At 44.2% G+C, this 14,055-nt stretch overlaps 1 protein-coding gene across 1 annotated transcript in view; it reads left to right on the forward strand.

Annotated features, from left to right (window-relative positions):
- Positions 1-14,055, forward strand: part of OTUD7A (OTU deubiquitinase 7A) — a 681,211-nt gene that overhangs the window by 348,061 nt on the left and 319,095 nt on the right. The gene's annotated exons all lie outside the window — the stretch shown is intronic.

Here is a 14,055-nt window from a genome sequence, read left to right on the forward strand (position 1 = left end):
CGTCCAGCAATGGATCTAGTACAATTACAGTCACCTGCAAGTAGTATGCTTTCAGCTAAGAACAGAGCCGCTGCTGTAACCACATCAGTAAAGAACTGTGGGCTATCTACATGTGGAGCATACCCCGAGATGCAGTTCAAGACCATCTAATACCCAAGACATGATCATGAATCAGCACTCTTTGTCAACTACATGTCCTTTATGTTGAAACAGTACCCTAGGGGCCACCCAAATTAAGGCACCTTGTGCGAACCCCAAGTATGACATTGCATACAGCTGACCACTCCTGTGCCTTTGCAACACTAGTAGATAGTCTTCCCAGACATGTGTCTCTTGTAAGAAGGCGACTGCCATATGATATCTCTTGAGTTAAACATGCACGCTCTGACGTTTCCTAGGCTGCTCCAGTCCTCTGACATTCCACGTCAGGAACACTATGACTGGCACCAGAGGAAGGAAGGACCAAAAGAAGATACCTCTCCCATCCCACATCCCAGCAGCAGCCATGCGACCTCTGGTTCCTACATGTAAAGGCTATTCACCTCTAAATAAAATTATCTCGACGAAGAAAGAAGGAGCATATTGAGGCCCTTCAACTTACTATCTGGTATATATACATTTTAGGCTTGAAGGATTTGAGAGTCAAATTCTGGATGTTACCTCCACCCCCGCACCACAGCAGCAGAAGTAAATTAGCAGTTCCCATTAACTCAGGACATAGTAAAAGCTGTCACATTTTCATAGGTGTTCCCGTCTGTGTCGCCACCCATCAGAGCCTCTAGTTTATTTACATTAAAGTATTGAGTCAGGAATGGCTGTTGTCGGTGCTGTCATAGTGGTATTCTGGGCTGCTCCGTCTATCTGAATGGATTTTTGGGGTTACCAGCTGGGTATTTATTTCATGCAGTGTTCCATCAGGGCAAGCCTCTATGCATCCCCGGTCAGTATGTGGGCCATGTCATACAGTGTTTGTGGCTCGTCTTCTCTGCCTTGACAATCTATGCTTTGTCATGAAGGTCCGTGAACTTGGATTCCCAGTGGGTTGGGAGATAGGCCCCGGGAGCATGTTCACCCAATCTGATGCCTCGTCACCGAGCTGAATAAATGCACTTTTCCCTGATATAGCACTCAAAGCTTTGCCGGGAACATCAAGCCACGACATAGGTTGTGATTGTGGAGTCTCGCTTTAACTGTCAGAAAGGTTCGCCGTTGTTCTTGGACCTTCATGTTACAGTCCAGGAACTGGTGACCCTTGAAGTTCGGTGAGCCCTTTACTCGAATGCATTGTAGTATTGCATTTCAGTCAATGATGGCCCTTGGTGGGGCACCCATGCGGGGTGCTGTGCCAGTTCCTTGTATGCTCGTTCCACCGTGTAGAAATTGGACAATGTCTGTGGGTGCATACATTTACTAATCCACTCCTCGAGGAACAGCTGCACCGACAGTCCTTCTGCCTTTTCCAGAAACCCTACAAAACGGAGATTATTCCTTCTAGATCAACCCTTTGCATCTTCAACACGGTCCTCTAGGTGCATAGTCAGTTTTTGAAGCGAGGATAACGTTTCACGTAGAGTAGCAACCTATGACTGCAGGCCTGCCATGGCACCTTCCATGGTAATTACTCAACAAGGTAACATCAATGGCCACAGAATCCAGTATGTGCCTCACCTGTGCTCCTCGTTAGAGCTACGATCTAGGTATAATTGTCAATTTTGTTGGACTGCATAGTTTAATCTATCTTGTCTATCCCCATGATCCCTCTGCCAGGACCCACAGGTAGGACCCACTTGTGTTCTGTCCAAGTTCCCCTTCAGAAAAAGTCACAGTTTTTGACCCTTCACACCTAGCCGAAAGGGACTTGTTTTCAGGTACGTAGACGGCAATGATCATTTGGAGGATCTTATCAACTGGTGACACCCCACAACTACTGGATTTGGTACTGCTCAGTTCAGTGGCAAGTGGAAGCATCAAACTCCTAGGCAGAATGTAGCACGTATGTCCAAAAACCTTGCTTGCCTTGTATTATCATCCCCTTTTGTATCGCTTTGTACTATGCCTCCAGGCAACTCCACAGGTTTCAGGCCCTTAGGTATGGTGGTGCCCTTGGGGTCTCCAAGCAATTACTCAGTACAGCAGGTAATGGCATGCAGTTTTTTAATCAGGGCTGGGCAGGATCAGCACACACTCCACATAGCCATAGCCCTATCAGTCTTCCTAGCAGCCCGTATGCTGAGGGCTCTGCACTCCGGAATCCTATCAGTGGGGGCACCAAACCTAGCACCAAGGATTTTTTTTCATTTTTTCAAAAAATCTATTAAATGGCCTTCACGTGTGCCACTACTACACCACAGTAGCAGCCGCCAACCATCATGCTTGCAGCAACATGGGGCTGATATCGGCATCCCTCAACCCCACCCCCTACCCTCTTCACCTCCGTCCGGCCTCGGGAGCCTTCAAGTGAGCGAAGGGCCACGCCTCCAGCCCAGACCGCAGTAGCTTCGGTCCAGGGATCAAGCCCTCCTCCGCTGCCACCCAAAGGGGGGCACCATCCCATGTCGTCCGGTGACGTTGGCATCAGTCCAGATTCTGCCGCACCACCAGCCACCGGTTCAGCAGGTCCCCCAAGACTCTCAGAGTCAGCTGTAGCCAGTTCCCAGCAACTCTCAAGAGTGCCAAGCGGGCCTCTCCCATCACGGATAGCCATACTTCACTTCCACAGGTCCTTTATCAGGCTGCTCACTGCCGCAGACCTGCCCAGCCAAGCACTCCACCAGGTTTCTTGGTCGTCTCTTCCGGAGGGATTCCACCACGGAGCCTCACTGGTCATGCAAGGCCTCACCACACCGAATAGGTAAGCCCAGTACAGTGTAAGATTACTGTGGGGTCCTCTGTAGAGGGGGCAGAGCCGATATCTGGGCTCACCACCAATGCCTCTAGCGTGTTCTGGGTGCAGGGAAATGTCCAGGCAGTACAGCATTGAAGCGCACAGCAGGATTTTGGTAGAATAATGGGTTCTATGTCGGAGCTCCTTCAAGGTGTGTCCGCCATCTTGGCCATTCTGGCCACACTCCCCATTAGTCTCTCATACTTATCTTACTGTTGGTTCCGTAACAAGACTAGAGTGTTTTCAGAATTACTGAAACAATTACCAACTATTCTGTGTTACCCTGCAGACTCACAACCTGTCGCAGCCACCCACCCTACCTCAATAAAAACCCTATCACTTTCAGATCCATTAATTCCCTCCTGTCAGTTGTTCCACACTTACAAAAACAAGAACCAGTATTTACACTAGTGAGCTGTCTAGTAGGTAATGTAATGTGGTGATCAATACAATAGCGTTCCTATTTCCCAATTTTCGAAGAGAAACATAATCCCAGAACCCCCTGGACTTACCTGCCACCAGTGTTCCACCCAGTCAAGGCCCTTGCCAACATTACTCCAGCGCCTCAAGGCATCTGCCTCACCGTTCTCACTCTCTCTCTATCCAGTCTCTCTCTTTTTGTGACTTTTGTGTAACTTCTTTCACACTTTCTACCTTTTCTCTCACTCTTACTGCGACTTTTGTGCCTTTTGTACTCACTCTTTGGGCTTTCTCTCTCACTCTGTGTGCCTTTTCTCTTTGAGCCTTCTCTATTTTTGCCTTTTCCTCTTACTTGTACTGCAGCTTTTCTGTGCCTTTTCTCTCACTCTGTTGGCCTCTTTGTTGCATTTTTCTCTCTTTTGTCACTGAGTGTGTGACTTTTCTGTGCTTTTTTTATCATTGTTTTAGCTTCTTTTTGCAATTTCTTTCACCCTTTTCTCACTCTATGCGTCACTGTCCTGTGTTTTTTTCTCTCGCTCTTGTGACTCTTTGTGCAATTGCTGTGATGTTTCTCTCAGTTTTTCTGCCTCTTTGTGCCATTTTGTTCACTCTTTTCTTAGTCTGTAACTTTTCTGTGCTAATTCTCTCTCATTTTTTTTGGTGACATTTCTGTGCTGTTTCTCTCACTCTTTTTACCTCTTTTTTCCATTTCTTACTCTCTATGTGACTTTTTTGTGCTATTACTCTAGCTCTTTTGCCTCTTTGGGGCATTTCTCGCACTCCATCCATGACTTTTCTGTGTCATTTCTCTCCCTATTTTTGCCACTTTGTGGCAATTATCACATTTCTTTTCTGACCTTTGGTATATCTGCAGCTTCTCTGCATTTTCTGCGATCTCAGTCCTGCTATTCCACCCACCACTCCTTACCAGCTCTGTTGCGCCTCTCTCCTTCATGAACATTACACTCCTCCTCAGTGCCACCCACTGCCGTCCCGGTGCTCCTCCCCTCTCACAAGATCTGCTTAATGGCAGCCACAGCGGGGATACACAGCAGGGTCACCTTGGATCTTGGACCTGCTGCAAGACGTTGCCATGACCTTCTAATCCTCACCAAAACATGGCTGACCACAGTTTAAACACAAGACATTACCACCGCCACCCCTGCGGAATCCAAGATCTCTAGGCAAATCTGCTAAGAGGAGGAAGAGCGATCATGTACAAGAAACCTTCATCTGCACCGCAGCTGCTGAAGCCAGAACAAACTATATGGAGCATCTCAAATTACAAACCATAGAAAATGTCGCCCTAGTTGGACCCGGATCTACTGCCTCCCAGGACTCCGAGCCAACTTTGCAAACAACATTGCAGACTTCATTGTGCCCATACTCCTCGACACTTGTGCCTTCATTATACTAGGAGACCTCAATTTCCATCTTGAAGACCTGACTGACTAGACTACCTGGGGACCCTGGGACTAACCCAAATTAATGGATTTCACCTATACCGCTGTACACATTATAGGCCCCTTCTTCACAATCTTCAACAACATTACGATCAACATCCTGAAACCGGTCACCTGGACATGCCACGCCGTAATCAGTTTTACCATTAATATTCATCAACTCAGAAGAGCATCTTCTCCAGTAGGCCCAGCATGCTGACATGGAACAACCTAACAGAGACAGACTGGACGACCACTTTTCATGAGAACAAACCAGAATCCACAGGCATACTAGGAAACAGCAGTGATAACTTCAACCAGTGGATGACCAACAGCACCAACTCCCTGGTTCCCTTGAAATGAAGCAACAAAGCCAAAAAACAGAATACTGGTACACAGAAAACCTGACAGTGACCAAGCGGCACTCAAAGCAGAATTGGAAAAAGATGCCTTCAATCCCGCCAGTGAAGGTACCACTAGCTTATCTTCAAACCAAGAGGAAGGCCCTATTGAAACGAATAAAAGCCAGCTCAAACAGCAGGAAAGGCATCTTCCCAAACTTCAAAGATTTCAGCAAACCCACAGCTGTCACTGGAAAAATCAACCCATCTCAAGATCTGTGCGGATACCCCAAGAATTTAATCTGTAGCAAAATCTCAACCACATACAGCAACTTCCTCCTGCAAACAGATCCCTTGGACCTCTCCAGAAGTCCCTCAGGGATGAAGGAAATCAACACCATCACCAAATGGGACACCATTAGCGCAGAGGAGACCGCAATAATCATAAAAACCATTCATACTGGGGTCCCGGCGGACCTCAGCCCACACTACACCTTCCACAAAGGAGTTACCCCTATCAGCATGGCCTTCACCCCCATCCTCCACATGTTCACTACATTTATGATAGAAGCAGCCACCAGGATGAAATCCAGTTACCTGAAATTGAACTTGGGCAAGATCAAGGTGGTAGTCTTTGGGAAGAATGGCTTTCCAAGGGACGCCACCTGATGGCCCACCGTCTTTGGACCCACACCCTACTTACAAATGAGAAACATCGGAATCATCATACCCAACAAACTGGACAAGACAACCTAAGTCTACGTTGTGGTCTTGACCTACTTTAATACACTAAGGATGCTGAAGAAAATCTTCAATTGGCTTACAGACAACAACAAAAATTATCATCCATGCTCTTATCGCCAACAGACTAGACTATGGAAACACCCTGCACGCATGGTACCAGCCAGCTCACAAGAAGACTGCAGCAGCCAAACTGTCCTCAACCTCACACACTGAGAGAATGCCACTCACCTTCACCTACACCTACAAAGCTCTCCACAAGGCTGCCTGAGCCTACCTGAACAGATGCATTCACTTCCACCAACCTTCCAGACACTTCCACCAACCTCTGCTCTGTTGGTCTCTCACTAGCACACACTCTATGCATGTACAGAAAAGCAGAAGAGGGGCCACACGTTCTCGTATAAGGCACCTGCAGCCTGGAATGTCCTCCCACAACACATCAGAGTCTCTTCTGAACATTCGCAAAATGCTGAACAACTGGCTTTTCTAGTAAGCCCCCAAGGATGGCTCCACACACCTTCTACAGAGCGTCCAGATACCCTCATGGGTCATTAGTGTGCTATGAAAACGCTGAAAACATAATATAACTTGCTAATAAGGTTACAGGAAATCAATCACAGGCAAGGTAATATATCATTTTCTTCTGATGTATTGCTATGTAAAATAGTATTTATATAGCGCAACATTCACCCATAGGTCTCTTAGAGCACAGCAGATAATAAACAAAATACATTTCAGGAAAAAATTCAATCTTAATATTTTTCCAAAAAAGGATGATACAGCTTCTAAGCAGCAAGCTCCTTTGATAGATATCTAAACAGATTGTGAGACCTCGTAAGTAACAATGAATAATCATACACTGATCAAAAATCAAAGAAACATAGGCATGAGAGAATTTAGTTACTGTATTGTAAAAGCATGCAGATAAAAGTAGAATAGAAGGAATATACTCATGTAATAAAATAGCTTTTAACGTGCCTTACATGTTATGAATCTCTTAATCATCCTTACTGAAATAATAATGTGTGTGATGAATTATTTAAATCTAATATGATTTTGTTAATTTTACGTGCGATATTGAAGGGTTTCATTTTGAATTTCATAATTGCATATGTGAAAATCTGCACCGAAAAGTGACCAGAGAAAAAGTGGTGTTGCATGGCCATCTTTAGTGCAACTGTTCTGAAACCTTTAGATTATGATCTTCATATATGTACTAATGTAAATCATTGGAAACAATATTAATATTTTATTACTGTGAACTTGTGACCGAGGTCCCAACAGAGGTAGAAGCTGCCCAGTGAGACAGGCGCAAGTGGTTGTCTCCAGAGGGCGCCAGAGAGCAGAGCCAGAGAGACGGACAGTGAGACAGACCGCCGACCAGAGCGGAGCAGAGCGGAGCAAAGCGGAGCAGGAGCGGAGTGGGAGGCTTGCTGCCAATACTACGATCTAAGAACCCCCTCCAGCCCACCGGCCCATCGGGCCCCCGCAGCGCGACCCGCAGTGCAGCAGGCAGTCCAAGCGGTGGTATTAACCCGCAACCTGCAGCGACGACCAAAACAGAGACCAAGCAGTCGGGTCTCTCAATAGCGCGGAGTGGAGAGGAGCAGGAGGCTCGAAGGCAACTCCGCGACCGAGAGCTACTCCGCCCGTTCGTCAGCCCGGCCCCCGAAGCGCAGCAGGCAGCCCAAGTGGCGGAAATCAGACCGCTATCTGCCGATGACAATCGATGACAATCAAAACTAGACCAAGCACTCGGGTCTCTATAGCGATAACGCTGTGCGTGGGTGGCCCCAGCGGCGAAGACGGCCTGCATAGTTAAAGACCCGCCGTTGATCGGCGGAAAGGAGTGGAGGGAACCGAGGAACGGATCGAAGTGGACCGGAGAAAAAAGAGAAGACCTAGAAAAATACTCCAATGTGCCAGTGTTACACCAGTATCAAAGTGGCTTGAAGCACCAGAGTAAAGCCCCAGAACTGGTGGACTCCGGGACAGGAGACTGCCAATTTGAACGGAAACATCCCGCAGTAGGACGGTGAGAGGGGCACCTGGGACTCGGGGAAAGGGGTGGCGGTGATTTGAGCGGTCAGTACCACCATACCCCGCCCCAACGACCCCCCCAAAGCGCCCTACGCCTCCAAAGAGTATCCACTCAACTATTTAATCAACGCCTACAGAGATTCTAACCCCTCCTTATAGCCCATCAACCTCCTGATAGTACGTAGGGTAGTCCAAAATAACCCCCCCCCCCCCGAGAAGGCAAAATAACAACCGCCCCAGGATAAGGTAATGGCTTACAAGAAATTGAGGTCGCAAACCATTTTCATGAAACGAATGGGAACTGAAGAGGCAATCAGAAAGTCCTATAATAAAGCGGTGAAAAGTGGACGGATAACAACGACTCCGGCAATAACCAATTATTTTTCCTCTCTTACCATCAAAGGTCAAATAGAAAGTCAACCGCAAAAAGAGGGAACAAAACCCGAGTCGAAGGAGGGTGGAGAAGATAAACTGGGAGCTCCACAGTATGAATCAGGTGATCAAAACCTAACAAACTCCGTATTTGAACCTGAACAAAAAATCAGTCCATTAGCTAAAGAGGAATCCCCCTTGGAATCTGACTCATCTGGCCTAACTACTCCGAGTCTATTAATTATCCAACGTAGTCCTGACTGTAACAACTCATGTCCAGAAACAATTGTTAAGGAGGACGATAAGAAGCTCGAACCGCACATAAGGCCAGATGAGATACTCACCAGCACACTACAAAAATCCCCGGATCAAGAAGTAGATCTTGAATACTCACCAGACCTCCATATGTTCAAATCCACCAGCTTAACTAACTATAATACTCCTGTGTCTAAGTCACTTTTTATTTTGCAAGAAATCTTAGAGTCAGTCCTTTCACTCTTAGGTCACATTCTGGAGAATTCAGACCAAACTCTTGACACCCAAATAGGAATTCTAAAATTCCTAGTAGAAGAAAAAAGGAAAAAAGACCACTCTGAGTCAATAAAAACACAAGAAACGCCAGTAACTATTCAAGAGGCAATAAGTAACAACAATACCACCAACACGCTGAAAGTCCAGGGAAAAAGTGAAATCGGTACTCAAACGAGAAGAATATCATCTAAGGGAACTCGGAATAACCAGCAGGAATAAACAATATATTCCCTAAAGAAGCTCTTCAGAGAAGATCCAATTAATACTCAAAACCAATATACTATTTTTACTAATACCAAAAATAAACCAACAACGTCCAAACCGGTGACTGATCAAGGAATGAAGGCTAATATTATCTTCGACGGCGAACAAGTGAAGAACATAGGAAAAACCAAGAAGAACCAAGAAGGAGCTGGGAAAAAAAGAGGAAAGCCGCAACAAAGAATCAAAAAGAAGAAAGCGCGTAGGCTCAAATTTCAGAAAGTTATAATCCATCCCGCATCCCAGCACAACCAAGAAGAAAGTATGAAAGCACAGACTCCCATAAAGGGAATAAACCGAAACATGGTTACAAACGCAGACAATAAAACTCTTCAACAAAACACTACCTTAAACCCAAAAGCCGAAGAATTTCACCTCAACCCAACAATTATAGAGCTAAGGGAGCGCTATAAAGGGCCAGAAGACCATGACAAAAATGCCCCACCCGGGGAAGAAACATCGTCAAAATACTTACAAATAACAGAGCTCTTTCCTACAGACAATGTCCCACTAAATCGAGGCTGAATCGTTAACCTTCTCCAACGTATCATTTCGCTACAAACCATAACAAGAAAAGAAATCGATCTAGTAATATTCCCAGATAAAGAAAATACCAAAATAGCGGTGGTAGTATTTTGGTCATCGGTGTTACCAGGGATCATCTTAAGAGAACAGGAGACCCTACACAAATGTGGCTATGACTTGATCCCAGTACAGGAAATCACAGTTAATAACCCCAAAAAATGGCTCAATTGACCTTTATGGAAAAATTCCCATATTCAAAATAAAATTATCTACAGCACCGAAGACTCAGCAGCAAACTTAAATTTAAATCAAAATTTAAAGATTTCAGTGAAGAATGGAGAAAGAGAAGTTTGGAGCCATGACGCAGAAGCAAAGGAAGCAGCAAAAACGCTCCAGTCATGGTCATGGATCGCTGAATCATTGAACGGCAGGAAAAAAGCGAAGTTTACGACTTATACCGTTTAACAACGGCCTTTCGATAACATCATGGAACATGGCAGGGAAAACTACAGACAAAATGATGGAAGCCACAAAAAATCGACCGGACATACTGGCATTGCAGGAAACCTGGTCAACAAAACCTTTTAACCAGGACGGATACTTTGTTTATGACACCCCTGCACAAGAAGCCAAACGGGGACACGCTAAAGGAGGGATAGCTATCCTATTAAGGGATGATTATCTCTGGGCCCAAGAGATCGTTGACACAAAATCTAATCAATTCCAGTGTATAAAGATCAGGTTGGAGACTCACCCCTCAGACCCACAAAAAGGTCTATTTCTTTTCAACGTATATGTTCCTCCCGGATCAAAGAATGACGTCCAATTTGAGGAAATCTTTGACGCCATCCAGCAAATAATCGAAACTGAATCCCACTTGCCATACCTGATCATGGGCGACCTCAATGGCAAAATATCAAACACCGAAATATCCAACTGGGCGAACTGGTACAAAGACGAAGCCCTAGAAATTCCGGTGCCGACATTTCCGATCAGAAGCAGGGCTGACAAAAGGGGGAAAATGCTATTAGCGTCACTCCCAATACTAAATGGAACCATCTTAAACGGGAACGTGGAAGGTGACATCCCTGCATCCCACACAATACGGGGAAACAGAACTTTTTCAATTCTAGTTATATGATTTGTAGTTTGGAGTCGTTCGAGTCCGCTTCAAATCTCCGTATCTATTTTACTGAAGAGAGTGACCACGCAATCTTGTACATACGCAATGGAAAATAAGAACCTGCCTACCTAGTCATATCATGTTTAAACATAGCAAAATAGAGGTAAAAATAAATCAAAGGCGGATCTATTGGAACTCAATTATGTTAGATAAAATAACCACCTTAACCGACACAAACCATCTTTTATCCATAGAATACTCCGCTGACCCAATAACAAACTTTGAATCCATCATCAAGAAATTAAACCAAGTCTTTCAAAATAAGCTACAACAAGCAGCACCAGTAATGAATATAAATAAAAATACAACTTTGAATTCATCAATTGCAAAAAGATTAAATAAACTTATTAGAGCACAATACGTGGATCGTTCAATCTCAAGACAGGCAGAAATTAACAAGCTGAAAAATCAACTCAAGCGAGAAAAGCGTCGTCTAAAAAGAATAATGCAGGGCAAAAACTGGGTCGACCTACAAATTGCGGAACAGCAGCGCAACCAACGATCCTACTGGTCATTAATCGCAAAGGAGACCGGTACAAAAAAGGTCCTGCAAGCCATCCCTGTTCCCCCTCAAGAATGGGAAAACTACCTGACAGACTTGTATAGAGTAAATACGAGTAATGAAGAGGCCGATAATACTGGGAATGAAAGCGAAGGAAATAACGCTCCGATAGGAACCGCTTCCCCATTTTCAATAGAAATGCACATCTAAAAGGCAAGATCTACATGAGCCTCCGGCCCAGTCCAAATACCAATCAAGGTCCTACAGGCAGACCCCAAGGGTTGGAGTAAGATGCTCTCTCCCCTTTTTAACTTCATCTTCAAAACAGGATCAGTTCCAAAATCCTGGAAGGGGAGTATCATAATACCGATTTTTAAAAAAGGATCAAGATATCAGGCTGGTAACTATCGCCAAATAGCATTACTAGATGCCACGGGGAAAATCTTCGCCGCCGATGTATTGGACCAACTTAAAAATTGGGCATTTTCTCAGGATCTAATTCCCTTATATCAGGCCGGCTTCAGACCAAAACACTCGGTTGTCGATAACATCGGGATATTACAAACAATCCTCGACAAATACGTTGTAGGAAAATCCCAGCCGGTATATGCAGCATTCATTGATTTTTCAACTGCATTTGACCGAGTTGATAGGCCATCTCTCTGGAAAAAACCGAGGAAGTTGAAGATCCCAGAACAATTATTACAAATTATAATCACACTACATTCGCGCACGTGGTGTCAAGTGCAAATGGGGTGTGAAAAGGGCTTGACCAACATAATTCCAACAGCAAACGGACTCAAGCAGGGGTGTCTCCTAGCCCCCTTGTTATTCTCACTATATCTTAGTGATTTGCCTCAGCACCTGCAACAAGTGCCAAGTCTGCCTCCAAAGATCGCAGCCCAAAATGTTCACGCCCTCCTATATGCAGACGACATCGTAATGCTAGATCTCACGCCCTTTGGTCTGCAAAGACTCCTAGACTCTCTGAACAATTATACCCAGGAAAACTTCTTAATCCCGAATCTCACTAAAACAAAAATAGTTTCCTTCTCAGGAAGAAAAAGAAGCACCAAATTTAGCTGGAGACTCGGCGGTGGAAAAATAGAAGAGACTGAGGAATACACCTACTTGGGCAGGATTTTCACAAAGACCTTAAAAAACAATCTACAGGTTAACAACCTGACCAGGAAATCCGAGGTGCACGCCGGAGCCCTTCAAAGATTATATGCGGCCTCAGGTAACCGACATTTCTCATCCCTTCTTAAAGTATATAGCACAAAGATACCTCCAGTTTTATCATTTGCTCTGGAATATATTCCAATAAAACAGTGGTCATTTTTGGACCAAAAAGAAGGGAAGATACTGAGGAAAATGCTGAAGGTATCACAATCCACCCCGGTGCAAGCTCTTCGTCTTGAATTTTCAATCACGAGTTCCTATTCAAGAGCTATCGCAAATGTCATCAGGTGGGCATATAACCTGCTGCACGCAAAGGATGGAACCCTTCGCTCTCTACTTAAAGCCGAGACCTTCGACTGCGATGCTTCGAAACAAGTATTCTTCAGCAACATGTCCACTGCATTCAAACTGGCTGAGATAAATGCAAATCTGTTGCTTACCTGGACCCCATCACAACTAAAACTCTTTTTAAAATGTTTTACTCCCAGACTCAGTTACGATCTCGATTTTTCACACTGCGCCAAGTTGACTCTGTATAAAAGCTTTGCAGAAACAATCGCACCCAAGCAAGTACAACAATACATAGCCTTTAATCTCTCGCATGGCGCTAGGAGATCAATTACCCTGTTACGACTCGGCACTCTACCAGTGCTATCTCTAACATCAAGTTGGCACTCAAATGGATCTTCATTATGTAACCTCTGCCACGGAGGGGAGCAGGACGTAGAACATCTCTTATTCGCATGCCCTAATCAAAAAGTAGTGGCAGCTAGGACAAGACATCTGTATCCTATATACATTAATTGCCGTATTACTACAGTAAAGGACTTGATCACTGTATGCAAATCTCCCCCCAACGAATTAGTTTGTTATAACTTTTATACATTTTTGAAACCTTTTTTAGCTTTGTACTAACATGTAAAATTTTAAAAAGTACTTGTAACTGATTTTTATCGTATAACATTTGTGGTCCTCAGTAGAGTACCAAAACAAATAAAATAAAACTTGAAAAAAACTTGATATTAATATTTTATGATTTGAAATAATTTTACAGGCTGATACTTTGAAATGCAGTAATATTCCATAGCTATCTGTGATCTTTCAAATATAACTAATAATGTATTTTGAGTGCCTATGAATTGGAAGAATCTTAGAGAACTGTTTTATGCATGAAATGTATATTTTCACTACTTTATATTCTGCAAATCTTTGAAAGCACATATACTAGGCCTGCCTTTTTTCGTATTTTGCGCTGCTTCACACTTTTGAGAAAGTTTCAGAAACTTACAATGTGAAGCTAACTGTATCTTACTAGTAGAGTTCTTTCTAGCTTGCAAGGACTATTTGCAACAAAGTCGATACTTTTGGGAACAATTGCAATGGGAAATGATACTCATTTTTAACAACTTGCCCTTTTTAACAACTCGCTTTAATCCCAAGGGGAGTCCCAAGTAAAAGTATCACCTTCTTACAGGGTCATGTAGGAGGTGGTATGCGTTTTGTTTATCCCTGGGAGACAGTACTATAACCCAGAGGTTTAAAAAAAAGAAAAAGACAGACAAGAATAATTTATTGCCATTTACCAGCTTCCATGAAAGATCATTGAGAAGAAATCTACCATGAAGTCA

The sequence above is a fragment of the Lissotriton helveticus genome, chromosome 3_2 (assembly GCF_964261635.1).
Source record: "Lissotriton helveticus chromosome 3_2, aLisHel1.1, whole genome shotgun sequence".
Classification (NCBI taxonomy): Eukaryota; Metazoa; Chordata; class Amphibia; order Caudata; family Salamandridae; genus Lissotriton; species Lissotriton helveticus.